General features: G+C 42.6%; 1 protein-coding gene across 2 annotated transcripts in view; it reads right to left on the bottom strand.

Annotated features, from left to right (window-relative positions):
• PCGF5 (polycomb group ring finger 5) overlaps positions 1–8,505 on the bottom strand; it is a 99,410-nt gene extending 90,905 nt beyond the window's left edge. The window contains exon 1 of one of the 2 annotated variants that reach the window (XM_041460998.1): positions 8,484–8,505. The gene's annotated coding sequence lies outside the window, so the exon portion shown is untranslated. The remainder of the gene's footprint in view (positions 1–8,483) is intronic. The other variant, XM_041460996.1, reaches the window with a different exon arrangement.
• Between the last annotated feature and the right edge of the window lie 7,177 nt (positions 8,506–15,682).

The following is a 15,682-nucleotide window of genomic DNA, read 5'->3' on the forward strand; positions in this document are numbered from 1 at the left end:
AAGCCTGGAGTTGGCTGCTCCAAGCTCCACTGAATTGAAGGAGTCAGGTTGCCATGTCACTGCAGCCTTCTGCAAAAGCACCAGCTGGGCTAAAGCAATGATATTTGTCCACATGGATATTTACTATGAATCTGAGAAAACATAACGTGGAATCATGGGAAGGCTGAAGGCATCTGGAGTGACTGAAGCAATGCCACAGGAAAGATTGCACTCTGAAAATGTGAGTGCTCGGAGCACTAAGTAGGTGTGCATCACACTTGTTCAGATTTATGATGGAAAAAACCCATCTGCTTTTGATATATTTCTTGTATGGCAAGTATAAAAGCACAGATATGGTTTTTTATGGTATGATGCTGATGCAAGACAATGTTAAAATATTTTCTCCTAGTGAAAATTGCCACAATGTTTCTCACATTGCAAATCCTTGGATCTGGGCTCTGAACTGTGTCTCTTGAAAATGAGAAAAATTCCCAGGGAGGTTTGTCCGAAGAGACATAGCAGCATAGGAAGTTTTATCTCAAGGAGTTGCTTAAAGTTTTCTTATAATAAGTTTTAACAGATACAGTAAGGAAGTGCTGAACTTATGCAAACTGTACCATGAAGAATTGGTGGGGAAATGGCATTGATGAGCTATCTCTACTACCTGCAGAGAGTACCTCAATGACATTCCCATTTCTCCTACCACATCTGGTCTATGGCATTTTACCAAAACCTCTATAATATCATGAGATTAAAAAAAAGAAAGAAGATAAGTTGCTGTGATTAAAGAAATATGGACAGGCCAAATTTGTGATGAAGACTGAAGTATTTCCATAGCCAGTTTTCACTGCTTCAAATGACCCATCCATAGGAAGATGGATCAGTAGGTCTTACAAACACGTTGAGGGGAACTCAAAAATATTTTTGCATCATGAGTAACAACCTCCTTTCAGACAGCTACTCTGCCTCCTCTCCTTCCCTTCCATTTTAGACATCTGCTCACCATAGTTTTCACAGGCAAGTTTTCTTTCTACTTTTTTATCTTTTACCACACTCAAGCCTCATTTAAAAAGAGTGTGGGTGAGTGCATTCTTTCACGAATCAGTGCAAACCACATTGTTCATCCTGAGATAATGCTTGGAGGTGTGCTTTGTACAGCTAATGCTCTTGACCCAGATCCTCTCCATGTCCACCCAAGAAGATCAAGGCAACCTTGAGAAATATCATTTAGCTTTCAGAGTTGAATCAACTGTTATATCCTTCTTAAAATTAAATTTCTAAAAGGACTGAAGTAGACTGCTTAATGCCCTAGTAACCAAAGCAGAGTGATCCCTGGAAATCTCTTCAGCAGTGCTCTGACTAGGTTCCTACACCCAGCTGATCAGCTGAGCACCTTCCAGCCAGCATTAGAAAACACAGCCCAGGTCTGTCACGTGCTGTTCATTCCAATCTCTGCTCCTCACTCTCACCCCCCAACCCCACTCTCCCCCAGGCTTGTGCAGCAGAGTCCCTTCCTTTGGAACCTTTTTTCCCCTGAGAACATTAACTACTGTATGTTTATGTATAGGTTGGAGGATGTGTGACTTGTTCTTGGGATATTTTTTGTTGAAAGCTACAGCAACCTCTAGCTTGCAGGAGAAAGTTTCACTGTCTTGAAGACCATCCCAGGAAAGATTCATCTCCTTTCCAGCCTTGCATGTGGAAGTGCACTCACTGACCTGCAGGTTTGGCTGACAGCTCACCAGGACACAGTGCAGAGCAGCGAGAAATAGATTAATTGAGAGTGAAGGACATTTTAGACAGAGTGTAAATCCCTGTCCAGCTCTACTTTTGCTGAAGGTGCTACAGGTGCAGCTGCTCTTGGCAAAGTCTCAGAAGTCCCTCTGTGCTCTGCTGGGCCCCGGTGCTGTGAGACAGTGCAGGAGCACAGCCAGGTGAGCTTCACCACAGAAGCAGCTCTCACATGGGGCAGTGCTCAGGGCAGGCAGAGTGCTGCTTGCAGCCCTCCTCACAGCTCCACTGCTGCTGGAGCCCAGGGCAATGGTCCTGCTGCACCAGACTGTCCCACACTGAGTGCAGGCTAGGTCAGCAGCTGCCAAGAGTGTGTGGAGGAGTTTGCCTTGTGCTGTTGCATGAAAAAAATATACCCTTTGAGAGCAAAATAAGGGTATCTGCATCTGTTCCCAACACAAGACATGACCCCAATAAATTTCCCAAACACTCAGAGGAGGAGCTACTAGGATTTTTCATGCTAAAAATTAGGGTCTGCAGAACCTTATAGAAGCACCAGCATGTGAAACGTGGCACGAGACCCATTCCTACCCACCAAGAGCTGGTGTTGGAGAGGTCTTTTTTTCTCTGCAGTGCATTGAGGCATTTTGTTCACAACAGAACACCCATTTCTGTACCAGATGAAAAGGTTGAATAATTTCTCACCCCCAGAGGCTGCTAACCAAGCTCTGTTACAGTTTAGTGCTACTCTGGGAAAACCTGGGGCATTTTCTCTAGCACATTATCAAACAGAAACTTCTCTCCCTGTTTCCCAGCTGGCTGGGATGCAGGACCTTCCTGCTCATCCTTTTCTCTACCAAAAACTTCTGCAGAGTCTAGCAGGGGTAGGACCTCAGATTTTCTGCTTTGGGAAGATAATACCAGCATACTTCTCCCCTCCCACCGCCATGTTGAGACACAAAGACTTTCAGCACAATAGCTAAAATCTATTTTGTTCCTCAACAGCATACTTTCAGCATATTTTTCTTGCATTGAACAGTGAAGTTTTCACTTGTAAAGTGTTTCCAAGTTAAATTGATCTAGTTTCTACCTCCCAAAGCCATCCGTGGTGTTTTTCTGCTTTACACAGAAGCCCCACAGGGCACCAGCTCAACTCTGCTCTTCTGAGATACCCTTTAAGGCATCTTCCCACAGGTGATTGAATCTGAACTCCAGATGTCTGCAGGCACAACCTGCAGCAGCAGATAATTAAATTACAAGCAACACTGTATGGGTGTGAGTACGGACCTGCAGAATTTCCTGGCTCATAGCCAGAGCTCAGTAGGTCCTGTCAGGGATGAAAGCAGAGTTTTATGCCCTCAGTGGTCAAAGTGGAGGATCGATTCAGAAACTGTTTAAAAAGTAAAAAATCAGTTTCTGTTAGGGAAATAAGAGGAGCAATACCACCACCCTGTTACCATGAAATGAGAACATCCCATAGGCACAGTCAATATGTGAGTACTTTCATAAGACACAGACCAGTAACACTCAGTCCCATAACAGTTCAGCTAAACTCTTTTCAGAAGGGAATCACCAATATCCTACAAGACTCCAAGGGGTAAAAGCAGTTGCACCAATAGATGCTCCCTTCCCTAGAGCCTCTGGGCAAGTTTACTTAAGAAATAAAACCAAAACATATCCCCTTCCATCTCTTCCTCTGTTCCTGGCTATAGCATTTCATGTGGGGCACAAGAGCTTCACCTGCAAGTCCAGAATGTGAGTCAGGCTTCAATGTGGGTCATGCTTCAATGAAGTCTCATGAGGAACCCAGATATGCAGCCCAGCTCCTGCCAAGGGAGCTACCAAAAATGCCATGTAGGATGCAAGTTTGTGTGTAGCCTCATCTTCCCATTCCTGCCACAGCCTCACCCTCCAGACTCTGGCAACACTCTGAATTTCCTTGTTTGCTTGTTCAGCTCCACCCTACATGCACTTCCCCAGAAAGATGGCAGAGGGGCAGACTTCACAGCAGAGAATGATTTCTTTTCAAGGCAATGGCTTAGCATGAGCCCTAGAGCAGTAAAGGGAGACCCTCTTCCTCATACTTATTTCAGGAGCTAATATAAATCCTGATAAATCCAAGGCTGTGTTCAATATATATTTCCTCTAACAAAACAACTCTAAAGCCATCTCCTCTTTGTTACCAGTGCTGGTAAGCTGAGGCACTTTCTCAAAGGGTAGGTGGAAGATCACGGGGACATTTACTGCTTCAATAAAAGGAATTTTATTACAGCCTGCTCTTTCCTTTTTGTTCTCCATTCAGCATAAATGGCAATGTCACTTTATGCATTCACAATTAATTTCTGGAAAAGAGATGTCTTATTTTATAGCCTTGACACAGACACATTGTCATGAAGAAAACAGATGCATGGGATAAAACAAAAACAGCTTGCAGCACTGGTCTTCTACAGTCATTGATTTTAGTTGGAACTCACTTCCACAGAGCTGCTTTCAGAGACACCAGCAAGAGGAGATCACCCTGGAAGTGCACATGCTCTTTCTCCACAATATTGGCTGGCCAGGCACTGAAATGAGGGTCAGTAACTCCCATATCTGAGAGTTGCCAGGAGAGCTGGCATGTGGGCAGAGGAGATGTAGCTGGTGGGAGAGGAAAGCATATGAAAATAGGCTGTATTTTATTTGCTGAGAAGGAGGAGTGAGGAGAAGGCACCCAGGTCTTGCTTTATGAGACTCCCTGCTCCCAGAGGGAAACTTGCTGCTTACAACAAATGTCAACAACCTGTGGCTGTCATCCCACTCTGGTTCAGACACTCAACCTCCTTTGCAACACATCAACCTGGAAAAAGCAACCCTATAAACAAGGACACTCTCAGATGGTCACACTGAGTTAGACATTAAATGACTTTATATGGCCAAATCATGAACAGAAGAGAGAACAAAAGACAGAAAAAGAGGAGGGGGGAAAGATTCCTGCAGAAGTAGATGGCTACTAAAGGCTCCAGCCCAATTCTCCTTAGAGAGAAGTGCACCCCTCACTACAATGTTTACATCAGTAAATGCAGTATTCCAGTTCGTTTTTTGCCTTTCTAGAATCCATGTGAGCAGCCCAACACATGCACACAGGGCATTAAGCTGCTGCCAGACAAAGGCAGTGTGTTTTAGGGCTGGATTCAGCCACACCACACCTGCCAGGGTGCCCACAGAGCCACACTCCTCACATGCCAGCATGAAAGGGATGAGTGTAGACTCCCCTGCCCTAGGGTATGTGCAACCTTGCCAAGGCCATGTTGAGAGTGTTTAATCCTATTAAAACATAAGCTGGAAGTACACGATACTCATTAAAAGAGAATAGCTTGCTTTGTTCCCGAGCTCTAAACCCCACAGCAGCAGACACTGTGGGATAACCCCCCATTATTGACCTCTGCAGGCAGGGCTTGCCGTTCCCAGCTCCACTGCCAGCAAAAATCTCACAGCCCTGCTCTTAGCTCCCATATGAAAACACAGATTTAGGATCCCTACTCAGGACAAGTGCCAGAGCTATAGCACACATATTCCCAAAGGAAATTGCAAATACTAGGGTCCAGCTAATCCTTTGGGTGGTGCTTTACAGTCACACAGGGTCCATACAAAACCACAGCCAGTTGTCATTGTCCCCACACTGCCCTTCCCACTGAAAAAGTACCAGGTGGACAAAATATTAGCTGGTTGTACAAGTCAACAGGTAAATCTTTTAGGAATAGTAATTATTTAGCAAAAAGTCAAAAAAAAAAAATCTAGGTAGATGGGCCATGCAAACTTATCCAAATCTCTTAATGCGTGGAAGGGGCAGGAATTCAACAGCCCATAGAACTTGTCTGCAGCATCCAATTTAAGTACAAGATTCAAGATTTCCAATGGTTTTAGCTGTTTCCAACAGCTAAAACAATTTGGCTGTTTTCAATTTCCAATTTGATTTAATCTGTTAAACTTCTGAAACATGAAGTTTTCCCCTTCCAAAATTGTTTCTTTTTAAGACACTTGTGCTGCAGTGCAGCACCCATGGTTGATTACATACCACCTTACTAAGGAAGTGATGACATCAGCCTTGTTGATTTTATTCATTCCACCTATAATGGGCTGAAGCAATTCCTTCCAGTCTCATGCCATTTGGGAAGACAGAGCTGTTTGTATCCAGGTAACCAATGCTGGCACCACAGAGCTCCTGCAGATGTGTGCCCAGGGACTCATCTCCCCTGAGGTGAAAGGGCCAAGGAAGGGCAAACCCTCCCGAAGCAGTAACACACCTGACCCTACAGAAGCCATTACACTTGTCTGCCACATTCCCCAGAGAAGCCTGGTGGGGGTGTCCAGGTACTGGGCTGCTTTGGGGGTATATAGAGCTCTGCAACAATGCCCCCACCCAAAAAAAACAAAAGCAAAAAACCCCCCAAAAAACATCCAAAGACGAAAAGAAGCCGAACAGCAGCAAGGGGAAGACATACATATGCATGTAACCAAGAGTTAAATGGCTTTCATTCCTTCATGCCTATTTCCCATCTTGTTTCTCTGCATGTCCAAGTACTAGAGCATTGCCCCCTTGTCTTCTGATGAAAGTCCACCCCACAGTAATAGCCACAAAAACTGTTACTTAAAGGGACTACCAGCTGATCCTGCTTCCCTGCCCCTTAATCAATGGAGCAGTCATTCTTCCCTTCCCCTTGGTGCTTGCCTCAGGTAACTCCCTATCAGGTCTTCACTCAGGGTATTAAAAACTGTCTCTGTTGCTTAAGAATCACCACAGATCTTTCCATGCTCTCTGCATCCACTAACAGCTTATATAAAGCAGAAATCCCTCATTCTCTTTACCCAATAATGTTTGGGTTTTTTAAGTGATATCTAAAAAAATCCATTAATACAAAATTTTTTGCAATAAAATACAAAACCAAAATAATTGACAACTCTCCCTTCACATAGCCAACTGTGAGTGATTTGGGTTTTTTTTCAGAGCCCATGTAGTCAGTTATTTCTTAAGAAGGTGCTTTGCATGCTCTCCAAGGCAGCATTCATACTATCCCACATATCCTGGCTGTTGCTATGGAAATCATTCCTCCGTAAGCTGATGTGCGAATGCAGGTCTCATTGCTGCTGAGCAGAGAGGCTAAAGGTGTGCATGAGTCAAACTATTTGCTGTGCATTATTCCTCTGCAGCCTATCTGCTGCCAGGGGACAGGAAAGGAACAATTAGTGTCTGCACAGAGGGTGCCTGTAACACGGGGCTGCAGAGAGTGAGCACTGCTGGACAGTCCCAGCAAGGCTCTGGCTGTTACCTGCAGCCAAGCACCATTTACTCATCCAGCTGGGCTGCTCTGGGTGCCACAGGGTACAGGAGGCACAAAACAATTCCGGATGTTCTTAAACATACCGGGGGGAAGGCGAGTCAGCATGTGCCATCACAGCCACAAGGCACACAGTCCCCTGCCCCGCCTGGAGGCTTGCAGTCCCTCAGAAAGGTCAGTGATGAATCAGGCTTTTGGCAAAGAGCTGCTGGTCGCTGCAGACAGGCAGAGGCTGAAGAGTGCTGGAGATCCCTCTGACTCTGGTAAAGCAGCAAGACCAAAAAGGAAAAAACATCCACAAAAATCTAACTTCTTCACATATGTTTTTTGGCAACTTGACTAAGTACGGTTTTTGAGTTCCTGACTACCTATGAATAGGCATTAAGGCGGATATTGGAGTACTCCCAGTCAAAACACAGCTTGATGCCAGCAGGCACTTTACAGAAACAACTGCTGGCCTCTCCCAAAGTAACAGAAACAGAGGAACCTGCTGCCTGCAGGACTCAGCCCCTGGCCATGAGTGCAGACACAGCCCTTAGAGCAGGGGGCACAAGGGGACAGCTGTAGAGCTCCTCTGTGCCCCACTGCAGCCAAACACGAGCACTTCTCTGCTTGTGGGAGGCTGGGAACATTTCAATACAAGCATCCCACATCCCTTTTTTTCCCTCTCCCCTGGAATACTTGGCAGTAATTTCCATAGATATATTGCAACAAGTAGGAGGCCTCAGGGCAGCCTCCATGCCTCAGTGGTTTCTTAGTTCATCTCTTCTGCAGCCTGAAGGCAGGAACTGGGATCAACGAGGGAACAAGGAGTGCCATGAACTCAGATTTCCAGCAGGTTTTTAAGTGGGGAGAGGGTAGGGGTTTCTTTGGCAAAATATTAGCTTGGCCATCTGAATATTCAAGGGTTTTTTCTTCAAATGAGGAACTAAAAGGCTGTAGCAGACAAAGGCAGAGCCATCAAAAAAAGCAAACATAGGATTTTTTTCCTTCATCCTCCTGAAGAAATTGCTCCTGTAGAAGAGCAACAAGTAGTCCATCACACAAACTTCAGGCTTCTATTCACATCTTACCTCCTTTCTCACTGTTCTACAGGAAACAGGTGCTATACCCAACCTGTTCTCTGAATTATCTTCTGTCCTAAACATGAGGGAACTCTTAGAAGCCAAGCAAACAGCTTCAATTACAGAATCACAGAAGCTGGTGAAGTTTTTACACCATTTTTTTATCAGTCACCCTAGGGAAAGGCACCTAGTTAAAGCACAGATTCCAAACACCAAATCAGAAGTCATAACTTCTACAAAACATCTCAGAGCACAAAGGCAATAATCTCAAAGCACAGCTCCTGTGGGGCACATTATAAATGACAATTAAACAGTAAACAGACTGCAGCATATCAGTGTAAACAACGCAAGCATATCTCCCTCAACAGCAGCCCAAAATAAAGGTAGCACTTACCTCATTTCAAGGCTAAAAAGGAGCCTGCTGGCATCTAAAGCTGCTCCACTCCTGCTTGCCTTCTCAGGGGAGAAGGTCTGCTCTCCTCTGCTCTCTTATGAGCTACCTGCCAGAAGGTCAGCTGGTCCCTGGTCCTTAGTAGAAACACCTGGTTCAGCACAGCTTGCTAGCTGAGCACAGGGGTGGCTGGGATTTAAAACAAAGGAACACAGTTAATGATTCTTTATAAAGATTGTTGTAGTTTTAACTATCTGTGAGCTGTAATAGGCATTTTTCTGGTAAAAACCAGCTTACTTGATCAATACCTCCTAATATCCTAATAAACTCTTACACCTTTTATTGAAAATACAAAGATAAGCAAATAGAAGTATTTCCAATTGCTTTAAGAATATATGGTATGAATGTGAATAAATTATGCTAAATCATACTATCATAGAGAAGTATCTTGTGATTTATAAGTTCCTACCTTATGTAAATTAATGCCCCAGAATTCTGCAGCCTGTGGATAGCTCTCTTTTGTGTTGTGAACACACATACTATGCCTCAAAAGCTTTCAATTACGTGGGTGGGATTTGGAGAATACAAATGACATAAAAAACTAGAGGGGTTTATTTCAGGAACAGCTCAATATGATAGAATATAGTATCAAGATTAGAGGTTATGATTTAGAGATTCACTTTCACTGTCTTGCTAGAAAGGGTATAAAATAAACACTGAAGGAATAATAGAGATATAGAAAACACCAAAGTATACATATGCATTTAATACAGTTCATCATTCCTCTTATTTTTAGTGTAATGCATTTATGGTGAATAATGTGATTGTAATTTTAAGAAATGTGATTTTGAATGATTTTTTGATATGATCTGTTTATGACATTCCTAGCTGCAGACACAATGCCACCATTAGAGGGACTGGGAAGGATTCTTCTCATGTACATGAAAGCCAAAACCTATGTATATAGATTCTGAACAAGTTCCTGAATTTGCTAATCATTAGGGTTATTTCTCCATTCTCAGCTGCATCATTCCACGTAAACTGTTTATTTCTTGGCAGCTCAGAGCATGAATTTGAGCTAAAATTCTCCTTAAAATATTTGGTTCTCTTCGGTAACAGACGTAAGAGAATTTAGAAATTCAGATCAATGAAGTGATAGATTGAATCCAATAGTTTTTTAAGATTGTTTTCTTCAACAAAACCCAAGTCAAACTCAGAGACAAGATTCTTGCAAATGTTAAAAAAACCCATGTCTTCAGGGATTGCTTCATTAAGAAGTGAAAGATTAAGTTAGTACATGTCAAGAGGGAGGATGCACAACAGAAAGGGGAAGAGGTGTTACTGACTCAAAGTTCTGCTAACTTTTGGTTTTCCTGTGGGACAGACACTATTTTTCTGCTTTGCATAAGAAAAAGTTCTCTTAGCTGTGGCAAAACTCCTCAAAAAAGCACTTTTACCCCTCATCTCTCTGTAAGAATTCCACCCTAATTTATATGAGTGATGACAAAAGAAAACACAAAATACACATCAGTTCCAAATCCTAAAATTAAACTGCAGTGGAGAAGGAGGGTTTGTCAGCAGGATCCTGTACATCACACCCTGTATGAGGCAAATCCTGAGACATCCAAAGTTCCCAGCTCTGATTAACTCCGGCAGGAGTGTTGTGACTCAGCACCCAGCAAGAGATCTGAGTGCATTTTAGGGTGAGTCCATTTACCTACATGATGGCAAATATTGCAGTGCTTCTTTAAACTGATTCTATACACATAAATATGGTGTAATACATCTCATCCTCAACACCTCATCAGGCCAAATTTGGTGCTCTTTTGGCTGAACATTATGCGACTTGGCTTCACTTGACCAGCAACACACCCTGAGGGTCAGATATAGGGGGGATATTTTCATCTGACTAGACTGTTAGTGAAACCAAATACTATCCATCTTTCCCTGCCACTCCCCTTTGTTGCTGGATTTATTTTGTGAGAACAGTTGTCCTGTAAACAAGAAAGAACTAATCTGGTTGTTTTTGTCATTTCAAAAATAATCCCAGAACCTGTTAAAGGATGATAGCATCTAATGCAATGTGTCCTGTCCTTCCACAGGAAAGGCACTGAACACTAATGTTTTTTTCTCTTACAAAGCAAAGAAAGCAAGTGATGCTTCCTTCTCTTCTCTCTGAGCCTTCGGCACTGAGTTCAAATCTCAGTCTGTCAAATCAAGATTTAGAGCTGGAAAATGACAGATAATCACATATGATTATCAGATGCACCAATTCTACTGATTCAGAATGGCAATATGCAACTTACCACTTCAAGAGGAAACCTCTGGTTATTTGGCTGTTGAACACAGACAAGCTCTTGTTGTGCACACAACAGAATTGTTCCAGGTATTTCCCCTAAGCCCAGCGTATCCAGGACGTGTCTGAACAGGACATATCAGCTGTGTCAGAGCAAAGTGCCCTGAAGGCACTGGAGCCCATATGGAGCTGGTGCAGAGTGTCCTTAGCAGCTCCGAGGTGTGGGGTGCATTGTACTTTGGGTCACTGGCTGGCACTGCACCCCTACACATTGCAGGAGTTTCTCTGTGCTTTCCATCTCCTCAGGCTGTTTGTGACACCTCACTGTATCTTAGAAAAAGGAAGATTTTCATAGGATTGTGAGACTCTGGGGGTTGGAAAATTGATTGATTCATGAAAACACTATTTCTGGTTAGTTCTACAGTGTCAACCAGTAGAAAGGCACGTTCTTCCCAGAATACTGACTCCAGATTACTTGAAGATCAGCTGGTTGGAGCATGGTGCTAATAATGCCAGAGTCATGGTTCACATGGGCCATTCATGTAAGAGTTGGACACAGTGATCCTTGTGGGTCCCTTCCAACTCAGAGTATTCAGAGATTCTGTGATTCTGAAGAAAGGTGTTTCAGAGTAATCCAGCAGAAACTTTATGTTGATTGGCAGTAGTTCATCCACCTCTGTTCATGAACAGAATAAATCCTCTCTGTGTTTTCTCCTGGTGATCCCCAAGATCAGCACAAGAGGCACTTTGCCTTTGGAAGCACAAGCTTGCATCTGGAAGGGGATGCGCATGTCCCTTGTCCTGCTGTAACCTGGAATGGAACCTGATTCAAATGTAATTCATACGCAGGGCTACTACAGTTACACTTTCCCTCTTGCAGTGAGACACAGTGGCAGCTACTCAGTTCTGGTATATCTACAATGTTAGAAAACAGTAACTTGATACAAAGAAAGCAGCAGCAGGAGTCTGAACTTACTGCTCAGTGACAGCAGCTCCTGGTCTGGGAGTACAGCTCCAGAGGATGTTAGGATGACACATCCCAGCCACAGCAGAGAATACACAATTGTCCCCATATGACATGAAAGGTGACACTGCCCACAGCACACAATTTTAGCCATTAGACATTTGTTATGAATATCTAGCAGCTGCAACTGGGAATAATTTCTAGTGTGAAGGTCTTGCATTCCCTGTGCAGGCACAGTAGAAGGGGTAGTCAACAGCTGCTGAGGTTTAGTCCTCAACAAAAACCCTGCAAACTTTTGACCCTACATGTTTTCCCTGGACTTAAGGGCTCAGTGAACCTGCAGCTCCAGAGGCTGAGGAGGTGGTGTTGCACTTGCTCTGATCAAGAAGAGTGTTTGTAGCTCCATGTTCAGCTCCTTGCTGTGGCTGAGTTTGTCCACTACTGACTGGTGCTTCTGACAGTTACTTGGCTCCTCTTTCTCAAAACTATTATGACTAATAAATACATCCTGTCATTTCTTAAAAGGTACTGTTACTTTAATCCCTTGTGCTCTAGCCATCTTAATGAGGGAGGAAGTATGCTAAGATCTAAGAGAGCTCTGCACTAGTTCAGCCCAGCAGAAATCTCGCAGACAACTGTCCTTGCAAGATGGGAAGAGATGGATGACTGTGGAAACTCATCTATGCTTAGAGCCAGAAGTGCTTTGTGAAACTTCAGAGGAGTTTAATTTTCTCTGCTGTGAGCAGGACTGGTATTACTACTTTGTTCTTGTCAGCTGGGATGTCTTGTGGTCGAGTTTTTGTGTTTAGTTGACTTAGGAAAACACCGTCCTGAAAGAAAAGTCTTGGGCACAAATTGTGCACTTCAACATGGTGGTTTGTGGTAATTTTATTGCATCTAGGGATGATTTCCATATGGATGATCTGCTTCATGTGACAGTTCTTGAAGAATTGTCCCACTGGCTGACAGCACACAGTCAGCAGAGCAAACATGAGATAAATTTGCTGTGTGCTGGTCAAAGAGAGGGTGAAATTGTTGGTTTTCATCTTGAGAGAACTGAGGCAACCAGGGTCAAGTCCAGTATGGCACAATCTTCTGCAAAGATGCTGAAGGTAGCACCTACTTAGTGGTTACTGGGTTTTCAAAAGGCAGACTAACCTATGATTTTGGGATTTCTCTTTTTAACTGATGGTGCTCCTACATCATAATGGAATAGGTCAAGGGCTTCTTCTGTAAGCTTCATCTTTGTTTTGGACATATTACCTTCAGCCAACTGTGTTTTAGCTACTTGAAGGGAAGAGCTGATTATTGGGGAAGCTTCAACCTCATTTATGACATATGAGGAGATTATGGATTTTAGGCAATAGACTTCAACTCATACAAGTTATGAACTGAAACCTATACTATCTGGAAAGAGAAATAGATATAACATTCTAAAATGCACGGGAAAGTTTAAAATTTTATCCCAAAATCTTTGAATTATTTGCTTGAATGAAATGTTGGAAGTACAAAATTTAGAATGTTCATCTGCTCAGTTTTGTATTTTTAGGCTTACACTTTAAAAAAAGTCTATAGGCACCCTATGGACTGACTCCACCCATCAGCAACTTCATAATAAGCATGGAGATACACTCAGACCATGAGCTTGAAGTTTCATTATTCTGTTTCTGTGCTGGTGTCTAATTCCCTCATGATTTCTGATGGCTAAGTAATTGCTAGAGCCTACTCTGCTTGGTTTTATTTTCAGTAAGAAATGGGTATTGTGGTCTCAGAGTGTATTAGATACCATTTTCAGAGGTGTACACTTCACTGCAGGACTTCTGTGCCAAGTCAGTGGTTTTGGGACAGTCCATCAATACAGGATGCCTTGTATGTGTGAGGAAGACCAGGACTTCACTGGGTGTACAAAACAGCTATGGGATGGCTTCAAACTACTAAGGCCACTTACCTTGGCATTTACAGGTGACAGAGGCAACATTTCACAGGTTCAGAACTTTCCATTTTAGTTTTTCTTTACATAAAAATGTCATAAGGGTGCCAATGAAACTCTAACACTTGGTGATAGAGTGGTGTTATATGTAGGAAAGCTGCTACATGTCCCTGCCATTATTTCTAGGCAGTAACAAACAAGAAAATGTTGGGGTTTTTTTCCCCCACATTCTAAAGGCTGCCTTAATATAGATAACTGAGATCTCCCTGAGTGGCAATAATCGTATTAATTAATGATCATGTGAAACAAAATACAAAGGAAACATACACTTCAAAGGACTATTCATTTGTATGTGAGTGCCTTTAACCCCAGTGGAGACAAATGCAAGATGTACATATAAACAAAAGGGAGAATAGGTTCACCATGATGGACAGAAAAAGGCCAACCTGGAAGAAAGTGGAATGCATAGAGGGATTTTAAGAAGGATTACAGATGCTGGTGGCAACTGCACTCAATAAAATCTAGTTAGATCAAAGAAAAATAGAATGCTTTGATAAGAGATTAAAAAGTGCTCTTCTCAAATGTACAGCTGTAATTAAATGCAAATAAAATTACATTTCAACCCCATACTCAAGGTACTACTTTTTTTCCCTAGTTTAATTTATAAATTACTTTTGGCACCCAGGGAAAAAGCTTTTTCAATCTCTTCATTCTGTTACAACCAGCCACCAAATAAACATGCGATCATTGTTTTCATCCATGTATCAAAAGTTCTGATGGGGGCCATGGAATTTGGGTGCAGGTGGTATAATTTCAGAAAAACTAGGTGACATACTGCAACAAAAACAGAAGAGATAACCCAGGCAGCAAGGCTGCTGCTTTTCTCGGGTTGATAGCTAAGTATTTACCAACTTGTAATAAAGAGAAAAGCAAAATTGGATTTGCTTTCATCTATTGTCTAGAATAATTTCTTGCCCAAGAACAAAATGAGCATGTGCACTATTGCTTATGCAGCTTAATTTAAAAAAAAAAAACAGTTCTTTGAAAAGTCAATAGAAAATTAAGCAGTAAAGTCATAAGTTATTACAAATGTGAATATGCTTTCATCCTGTCATACTAAGTATAAAAGTTGCCCTTTTTTTCTTTTTTTGTTAGCTTACAGCTAGCATGGGAAGATGAGTTACGGCTGTTTCCCTTCAGCAGCAGAGAAGCAGGCACCTCAAAATGCATTCTTCAGTGACTGGGACCACAGAACTATTCGCAGCTGCTTGATTCAGGGCACAAATCTGACCATTTTAATGCTGCAGCTGTCTAGAAATTCTGTCTTTGGAAAAATCACCTTCTTATGACTACTCCTCATTTCTAAAAAAATTGTTCATACAGCAAAAGTCAGATGTGGCACCATGGCCTTATGTTTTTCATCTGGGAGCTACTTCATCTACACATTTTTCATCTGAAGTTTAAATTTACCATTTTCCCACACTAGTTTCCGGTTGTACAAATCACAAGTTGAAAGTCCTCTGCATTTGCAAAGTGCTTTTTACAGTAGACTTGACTTTCTCAATCATCTGGTGCTGAGGGGTCTGATGTTACTTGGGATTAATTTGTTTGGTTCAACAGGCTGGGGGTCCGCTTCACAGCACTGTGTTACTGTGAATGATGCTGTAATGCCTTGAGAGCTCATTGCACTGAGCACTTATTGCTGATGAGAAGATGCTTTTGTCCTCTCATCAATAATTTATAGCTGATATGGAATGTGGTGCTCCTCCTGCCTTCAAAACCCTTAGTGAAAAGAGCACAACTCCCAGACTCATCAGCACTAAGATATACAAGTTTCCACAAAATCTCATTCATGAAGCTGAGGGAAGCATGGATGCATACTGCTGGGATTCATTTCTTCAACTTTTCCTGGAAGTGATTTCCTACAGAATCTGTGTATGAAGTCCCTGTGTTTGTGCTTATGAGATAGAGGCTGCACATGGCATTAGCCTTCAAAAATCAAATGACCATTG

This window comes from Pyrgilauda ruficollis, unplaced genomic scaffold (genome assembly GCF_017590135.1).
Source record: "Pyrgilauda ruficollis isolate IOZ18807 unplaced genomic scaffold, ASM1759013v1 scaffold15, whole genome shotgun sequence".
Taxonomy (NCBI): domain Eukaryota; kingdom Metazoa; phylum Chordata; class Aves; order Passeriformes; family Passeridae; genus Pyrgilauda; species Pyrgilauda ruficollis.